Source organism: Sinocyclocheilus grahami, unplaced genomic scaffold, assembly GCF_001515645.1.
Source record: "Sinocyclocheilus grahami isolate Dianchi unplaced genomic scaffold, SAMN03320097.WGS_v1.1 scaffold1532.1, whole genome shotgun sequence".
NCBI classification, from domain to species: domain Eukaryota; kingdom Metazoa; phylum Chordata; class Actinopteri; order Cypriniformes; family Cyprinidae; genus Sinocyclocheilus; species Sinocyclocheilus grahami.
Genome location: NW_015506711.1, coordinates 132,924 through 140,389, shown reverse-complemented (window position 1 = coordinate 140,389; position 7,466 = coordinate 132,924). Strand labels below are relative to the sequence as shown.

General features: G+C 39.7%; 1 pseudogene; it reads left to right on the top strand.

Annotated features, from left to right (window-relative positions):
• The window catches only part of LOC107570995 (protein FAM46A pseudogene), an 11,013-nt pseudogene extending 3,858 nt beyond the window's left edge, over positions 1-7,155 (top strand).
• Positions 7,156-7,466: the final 311 nt, after the last annotated feature.

Sequence of the window (7,466 nt, the reverse complement as noted above, 5' to 3'; positions counted from 1 at the left end):
ATGCGCTGTTTTTCATGTCTCCTCAAAGACTGAAAGTGTAGGACTCCCTCAGGTTGAGTGCAGTGTAGAGAGCAACACGACCCTCCTCCTCCTGTTGGTGGGAGCGAGCAGTCAGTCACGTGTGTGTAGGATGGCAAACTTAAGGAGCTTCCCCTGGAACTTATGCGATCGGCAACCGGCCGTTTTTTGTCTTATTACAAGCAACTCGTCTCTGTTCTGGACTTGCACAAACTGCGTTTCAATGCAATCGTTCTCAAAAATGTAATTTATGTGAAAATATAAAGTCTGTAAACGCCTGTTAACACAGGCCAGAGACGTTGAAGACGGACGCACAGAGAAAAATACTGTAGCAGGCAGATCACTCACTGTTCATGATGCACGAATTATTGGAAGAAAATCCTCAATGTTGATTTGGGTGTTTATATGAATGTGTTTCTGAGGGGAACTGACTGTCTACAGAAAAGTTTACGTGGTATTTTCTTTTCATCTCGTCTCTGTATAATTCACATTAAAGCAGTGTTTCAGCGCAGTGCTGCTTTGTTTACGGCGGTAACCAAGGAAAGACTGTATCTGCTGTTCCAGAAGCACCTCCTGCTGTCAGAGAGTGAATCTGCGTCCCATTCAGAGCTTCTGCTGTTTGCTTCGTTCAGGCATGAAGAAATTATATAAATGATATGTATATGAATTATATAACTACAATTAAATAACTGTAATTACAGATTTAGGTTAAATAAAGATGTCAGTCTTTATTTGTATTCTTTTTAGGAAACAAATCAAAGAAAAAAATAAACAAACTGTACAGTTCCTAATATTCTGTATGTTGCTCAAAAACAAAATATATTGTGTTTAGCGGGAAAAATATTTTTTTACCCAGTCATTTAAAAATAGCACATTTTAGAGCTGTAATGACAATACCGTGATACCGTGAAACCGTGATATTTTTGCTTAAGGTTATCATACAGTCAAAATCTCATACCGGCCCTTGCCTAGTTTGTATTTCATAGTGCGAGACGATCACAGAATATGACAGCGCTCAATGAATAATTCATAGAAAATGCAACACAAACCTATTTAACATTTAACCATAAACATATTGACATAAACCTGTGCAACTCAAGACTTGGATATTAAGTAGCATTCTGGCAGTCTGTTTGGAACTTGCCCTATTTTTGTAGTTCTGTTGGTCTGTGCTCCCTACGACTTTTGCCTCGATAAACGTTTGTTTTGCAATTTGCTGCTTATCAATAATTAATAAGGTAGCTGTTAAGTTTAGGTATGGGGTGGATTAAGGGATCTAATATATGTTCATGCAGAATAACGCGTAAATATGCGCTTTAAGTACTAATAAACAGCCAACATGCAAGTAATATCAAGTCAAGTCAAGTTGAGCTTTATTGTCATTCCGCTACGTTCCTCTAAGTGGAACGAAATGTCATGCCTCACAGGACCAAGATGCTACATAAATACAGACAATGAAGTAAAACAGTATAAACCGAAACACAACTAACCTACTATATACTATATATAAATAATGACCTATACATAAACTAGAGAATACAAACTATACAAATGCTTCACATAAATACTTTACATACTATTCCTTGGTTGCTTACTGGTCCTTACAGTGCAAGATGATTTGTAGTGCATGAGCATGTAAACATACATATGTTATTGAGTCTTTTGTGGGATTATGTACACAACAGTGTGTGTGTGTGTGTGTGTGTGTGTGAAAAGTGTCTAGTGCACATAGAGGAGAGTGTGTTACTACAGGTAATATGCATGTTAATATACAACTAATTAATAGTGATAACTGGTCCCTAAACTAAAGTTTACCATTTTGTCTACAATATAACACATCTACAACTGCCAGGAAGCAAACTCTCAAATTTGTTGGTTATCAGCTCAACAGAAGTTTGTTTGTTACATGGTATCAGTATTTGGTGTTGCTGTAAAGAATTCACCATTCTTATAACCAAGTGCAGAAAGAGCTCTTTGACATAAATCACCACTATTTCATTTATTTTCTGAGTAGTATCATTACTGCAGTGTTGCTTGGCTTACACTGGCCTGTTTAGCAGACAAAGTTGGCTTGTTTGTGGCACATAAGGTTAACAGTGGATTAATCCTGTTGGAAACAGTAGACTTGTGGACCTGAGCTGACATGGCATCCGTTTGGTAAAGAGGAGCCTGGTAAGACTTTCTATTAAACTAACTCTTCAGGATTCATTTTTTATTTTTATTTTTTTCCAAACTGAAAGGATACACAGACTCTACATCTAAGCCATTCCCATAGTTCCTGACTTAGAACAGCTGCTTTCTATGTGAATGGATGTCTTAAAGGAATTCATCCCTCCAGCATGTAACATAATCCTGGTTAAAACCAAGGACTGGAATCAGTGTGAGGTATAAATTACACCATACACTCTTACCTGCAGGGAGAGCTAATCAACAGAGCCTTTTTAGCCTTCTTTTTATGCAAAATGCATCTTTTTTTGGAAAATAGTAGTAATAGCGACCTCCAGAGAAGTTGGTTTTGTGATATTTCAAGAAATTCAAGAATCTAAAAGGGATAGTTCAAGTTTTGCCATCATTTACTCATCCTCTTGTTGTTCCAAACCTGTAAGACTTTCTGTCAAGTATAGACCTTATGTAGCTCCGCCCCTTTTCAGTGCTGCGCTCATTGTCTTCTGCGTTCCAGATTATATTTCCACAGCGTGAAGGTAAGGTCGAATTCATGAATGAACCACTCGTTTTAACCATCATGTTACACAGCGCACACAACACCTCTGCTCTGCCTATGCACGATTTCTCTCAACACGGGACAGGAGAGCTAACAGGCGTTACTTATTTGAAAAAGTAACTCCGATATTTAGATAATCTTGTAAATTAAAAAGTAATGCGTTACTTTACTACTTGAAAAAAAAATCTGATTACGTAACTCACGATGCATGTAATGCATTACCCCCAACACTGATCATTTGGCTTTAGACGACTATAGTGCATGAGTCATATTATGGACCACTTTTATGGAGCTCAACTTCCCTAGTCTTCACTTTTGAAAAAGCATTTTGGACATGCTGTGATTTTCTTTTGCCGTCCACAGAAAAAAATGTCTTGGTTTGGAATAACACAAGGGTGAGCAAATGATGACACACTTTTGGGTTTTTGTTTGGAAAATCAGATGAATGATTCTTTGAACAAGGTCTTTACTTAGAACTGGTGTAATGGAAGTTACGTATGAGTAAGTGCTTAAAGCTTTATCCGAGCTTTATATAACACCTAGGATTATCCACATGGCAGTCCAATAGCTAGAATTTAAAAGATTCCATTAAGTGAATTTTTGGGAACAATTTAAAAGGTAAAATCTTCATAGTCTAGTCTAGTACAGTGGATTCACTGACTCATGTCGTGAGCCTGGGCCAGTGTCAGAGACTCCTAAGTGGTTCGTTCATCCCTTCGCAGAGTGAGACCGACTGGCCAGAGTGGCTGTCGGTGTCCAGGGGGCAGTGATGCTGTTCTGTTGGCCTGTTCCCCAGCCTGAACCTGTAAAACGCGGTATGGAAAATTGTCTTATAATCATCCCACAAATAAAACCGAGTATCTTTTTTAGCCAGGTTGGAAAACTAAACAAGACATGAGTTTAGGCGTTGTCAGTGGCAGTCAGACCAGTGTATTTGTGGCTTTTTTACAAGTTTTCAACACAGGGTCAAAGGAAGCAGCCTTGTGGTTTAACTTTTAAATCAAGATATCTTGTACCGAATACCAGAACAGATTTCAGCTGCGACACTGTGCATCAATCCCATCTCTAGGCATTTCTAGACAAGGCAAATACTGCGTGATCAAAACATGAGCAATGCTTTCTTTTCTCTAAGTCTCATCACCATGATGCTTGGGTGTTTTGGCTGAGTGGTTTTTAATGGTTTGTTGTGAGGTGGATAGGGTGTTCTGGTTGGTTGCTTACTGGTCCAATTCAAAAGAGCCCACCCCCAAGTCTCTATATGACATTCTGGATCAGATAAATTTGAAGAACTTCCTAAGTGCAATTCTTGAACAATTCTTAAGAACGTCTTATTTTTGGAGACTGGCTGATCAACCCAATAGAGGTATGTCATATAATCATAATAAGCGTGTCATAATAATCATAATAATCAATGTACCCTGTATTTTAAATTGTTATTTTTAAAGAGTATTTCTCAAGATTTTGCATTAATCTTTTTAAAGTTAATGCACCCTCTTTCTGCGTGTGAACATGTCCTGTGTATGAGCACTCCTCATTTGTGCTGCATGCTGCCGAAAATGATTTTTTGTAATCATAAAATTAAAAGCAATGTCCCTATTTGAGTCTCAGATTTATGTGAAGAACAAACCTCTAACATCTACTGACAGTCACCACTGATAAGCTACTACTAAATATTGTACAAACTTAATTTGCTGTAAAGTTGCTCTGCAACGATTTGTATCGTGAAAAGCGCTATACAAATCAATTTGAATTTAATTTAATTAACCTAAGTATAAGCAGTAGTAATTCATGTAGTTTTGTTAGCCATCTGTCTGAAAGTGTTTGGTTACCGATGTACAGTAACTAGTGTTTGGCTACTGATGTAACTAGCTAGTTACTGTACATTGTTAACCAAACACTTTCAGACAGATGGCTAACAAAACTACAGTTGGTTCTCCATGCTAGAAAAAAATGGTTTTCTGGCAGCTTTGTTTTATGGTCATTCAAATGTATAATTCCATTGTGGAAACAGATTCAAAAGTTTAATTTTATGTCCCTTTATGTACCTTTGCTATATCCCAGAAAAACAACATTTGTTCTGGAGCACTGTGGTGTTTTTCATCTTGAGTGCTTATCCAGTGTAGTTTGATTTTTTTAGACATTTTAGACAGGTTGTCAGAAGTGTTCAGACAGATATCTGGTGATGAAATATAAGATTGTCATTTAGTTCCTGAGAGGTACAGAGGCTGCTGGGATTATGTTACTCTGCAGATAAATAGGTCAACCAATATCATGTGGTGTGATGGGTAGACAATGCATAAGCCTAAATTCATAAATCAGAGACAAAGAGAAATTAGAGGTGGTATAAACAGTATATAGCACACACCTTAACACCTTAGTCACTGCATGTATAGCCATACTGGGCTGGGTAAATGTGTCACTCTCAATTTAATACAACACTCCATTTATTTTATAACTATTTCATAACTATTTCTGTCTAATCACTGAGAATGTCCGTTGTTTAAAGTTGTCTATTAGCTGATGTCAGCCGAATTTGGAATCTACTTGGTGGCCTCCTTCTCTCTGTGTGTTAGAAGGATGTAAAGGTAGAGTAATAGAAGGACAGAAAAGTAAGAACGCTGCCAAGAGCTTTTAAACAAAGACCAGCAGTCAAAGACTTGTCATTTGCCAGGGCTAATCAATTTCCCAGGGAAAACAAAATACATCTTGGTTCTCACCTGTTTCCAATCTAGTAGAGGTGTTTGTTCGTTTGTGTCTGAGAACTGTTACTGAGGTTGTGTGAAGAAGCTTACTAAGATTACAGTACTGCACTGCCTGAACCTCAGAAAGAAAGGTTGTCATTTCCTTCTATTGTAGCTGGTCTGTCAAAGTTGGCATTTCAAACCAACCTAATTCCTGTTCTTCTTGAATGTCTAGACTTGTAGTGCCTTAAAAGGTAAAATTGTTTGTTTGTGCATTGTGGATGCCCAGTTTTGATATGACAAAACATTTGAAATGGGATGTGACTAGGGTCACATTGATCCCCACAAGCCTCATTCACAAAGTTGCAAGCCCATCATTCACAGTTCACAGTTGAGTCCATTATTCAACCCTCTTCTGGTCTCCGTCTAGACTCAGACCAAGCTCCAAGACAAAGACCAGTGGAGGGTCTGAATGATTCAGACAGTGTAAATATCCTTTCCCTTCTGGGGAAATTAAGCTTGGTTTTGTGCCAGTGTCATACGGACCTTTGCACACACGCAATAGCACAGAGTGAGTAGTCAAAGAGCACAGAACGTATCAGTGTTTTTTGAGTCAAGACTGAGTCTAAGTGCTCCTGAGTCTATGAAAATATGGTCGTGGACCCAGACAACACTGTCTTAAGCATTCCATCCCCTTTAATAAAGATATAGGAATCAGTGTCAAATTTGTAAAAAAAAAAATGTTTCTTGCATATCACGCTTAATAGTGTCTTTTTCTGTCTCCACCTGTAGGTGGTGCGGGCTCGTCTAGAGGAGCGAGGCGTAGTGGTGCGCGATGTGAAGCTGAACGGTTCAGCTGCCAGTTATGTGCTCCACCAGGACACTGGCCTGGGCTACAAAGACCTGGACCTGATCTTCGGCCTGAGTCTGACCGATGACAAGACCTTCCGTCTGGTAAAGGACGTGGTCCTGGACAGCCTCCTGGAGTTCCTGCCCACTGGCATGAGCCGGGACCGTATCACCGCCCTTACCCTGAAGGAAGTGTACGTGCAGAAGCTGGTGAAGGTTTGCAATGACACGGACCGCTGGAGCCTCATCTCACTTTCCAACAACACTGGCAAAAACGTGGAGCTGAAGTTTGTGGACTCCCTGCGGCGGCAGTTTGAGTTCAGCGTGGACTCTTTTCAGATCGGCTTGGACTCACTGCTGCTTTTTGACCGTTGCTCCGCGACGCCCATGTCTGAAAGTTTCCATCCCACTGTGCTCGGAGAGAGCATGTATGGAGACTTTGAAGAAGCGCTGGGACACCTACACGCCAAAATCATCGCTACGCACAGTCCAGAAGAGATCCGTGGAGGCGGGCTCTTAAAATACTGCCACCTGCTGGTAAGGGGTTTCCGTCCAGTGTCCGAGGCACAGATGAAGATGCTCCAGCGCTACATGTGCTCACGCTTCTTCATCGACTTCCCAGACATCAATGAGCAGCAGAGGAAGCTGGAGGCGTACCTTCAGAACCACTTTAACGGCATGGAGCACAAGCGGTACGATTGCCTCGTGACTCTCCATCGTGTGGTAGATGAAAGCACTGTATGTCTCATGGGCCACGAGCGGAGGCAGACGCTCGCGCTCATCTCCTCTCTGGCGCTACATGTGCTGGCCGAACAGACCGCGATTCCTGCACTGTCTAACGTTACGTGTTTTCAGGATCAGGGCATTTCCTTTCCAAATCATTAAAAAAAGAAAAAGAAATATTGCCAAATTTGCTTCTAGTCTTTTTGCCTATATTTAGAAATGCAGTATCACAATACATATATCCAGATTTGGAAATACATACTGTATATCACAATAAAAAGAGTATAGGAAAACAATCATATTCATGATGTGTTACAAAATAATCATAACATTAATGATTCTAAAATACATTTTTAATGCAAAATATATTTTGCATTCACGGTGGACACTATTTGTATTTGGACACTTAAGTGCTACTGGACCCTTGCACTAGATAACAAGATATCAAAAAGTGCCATTTATTTAAAAAATCT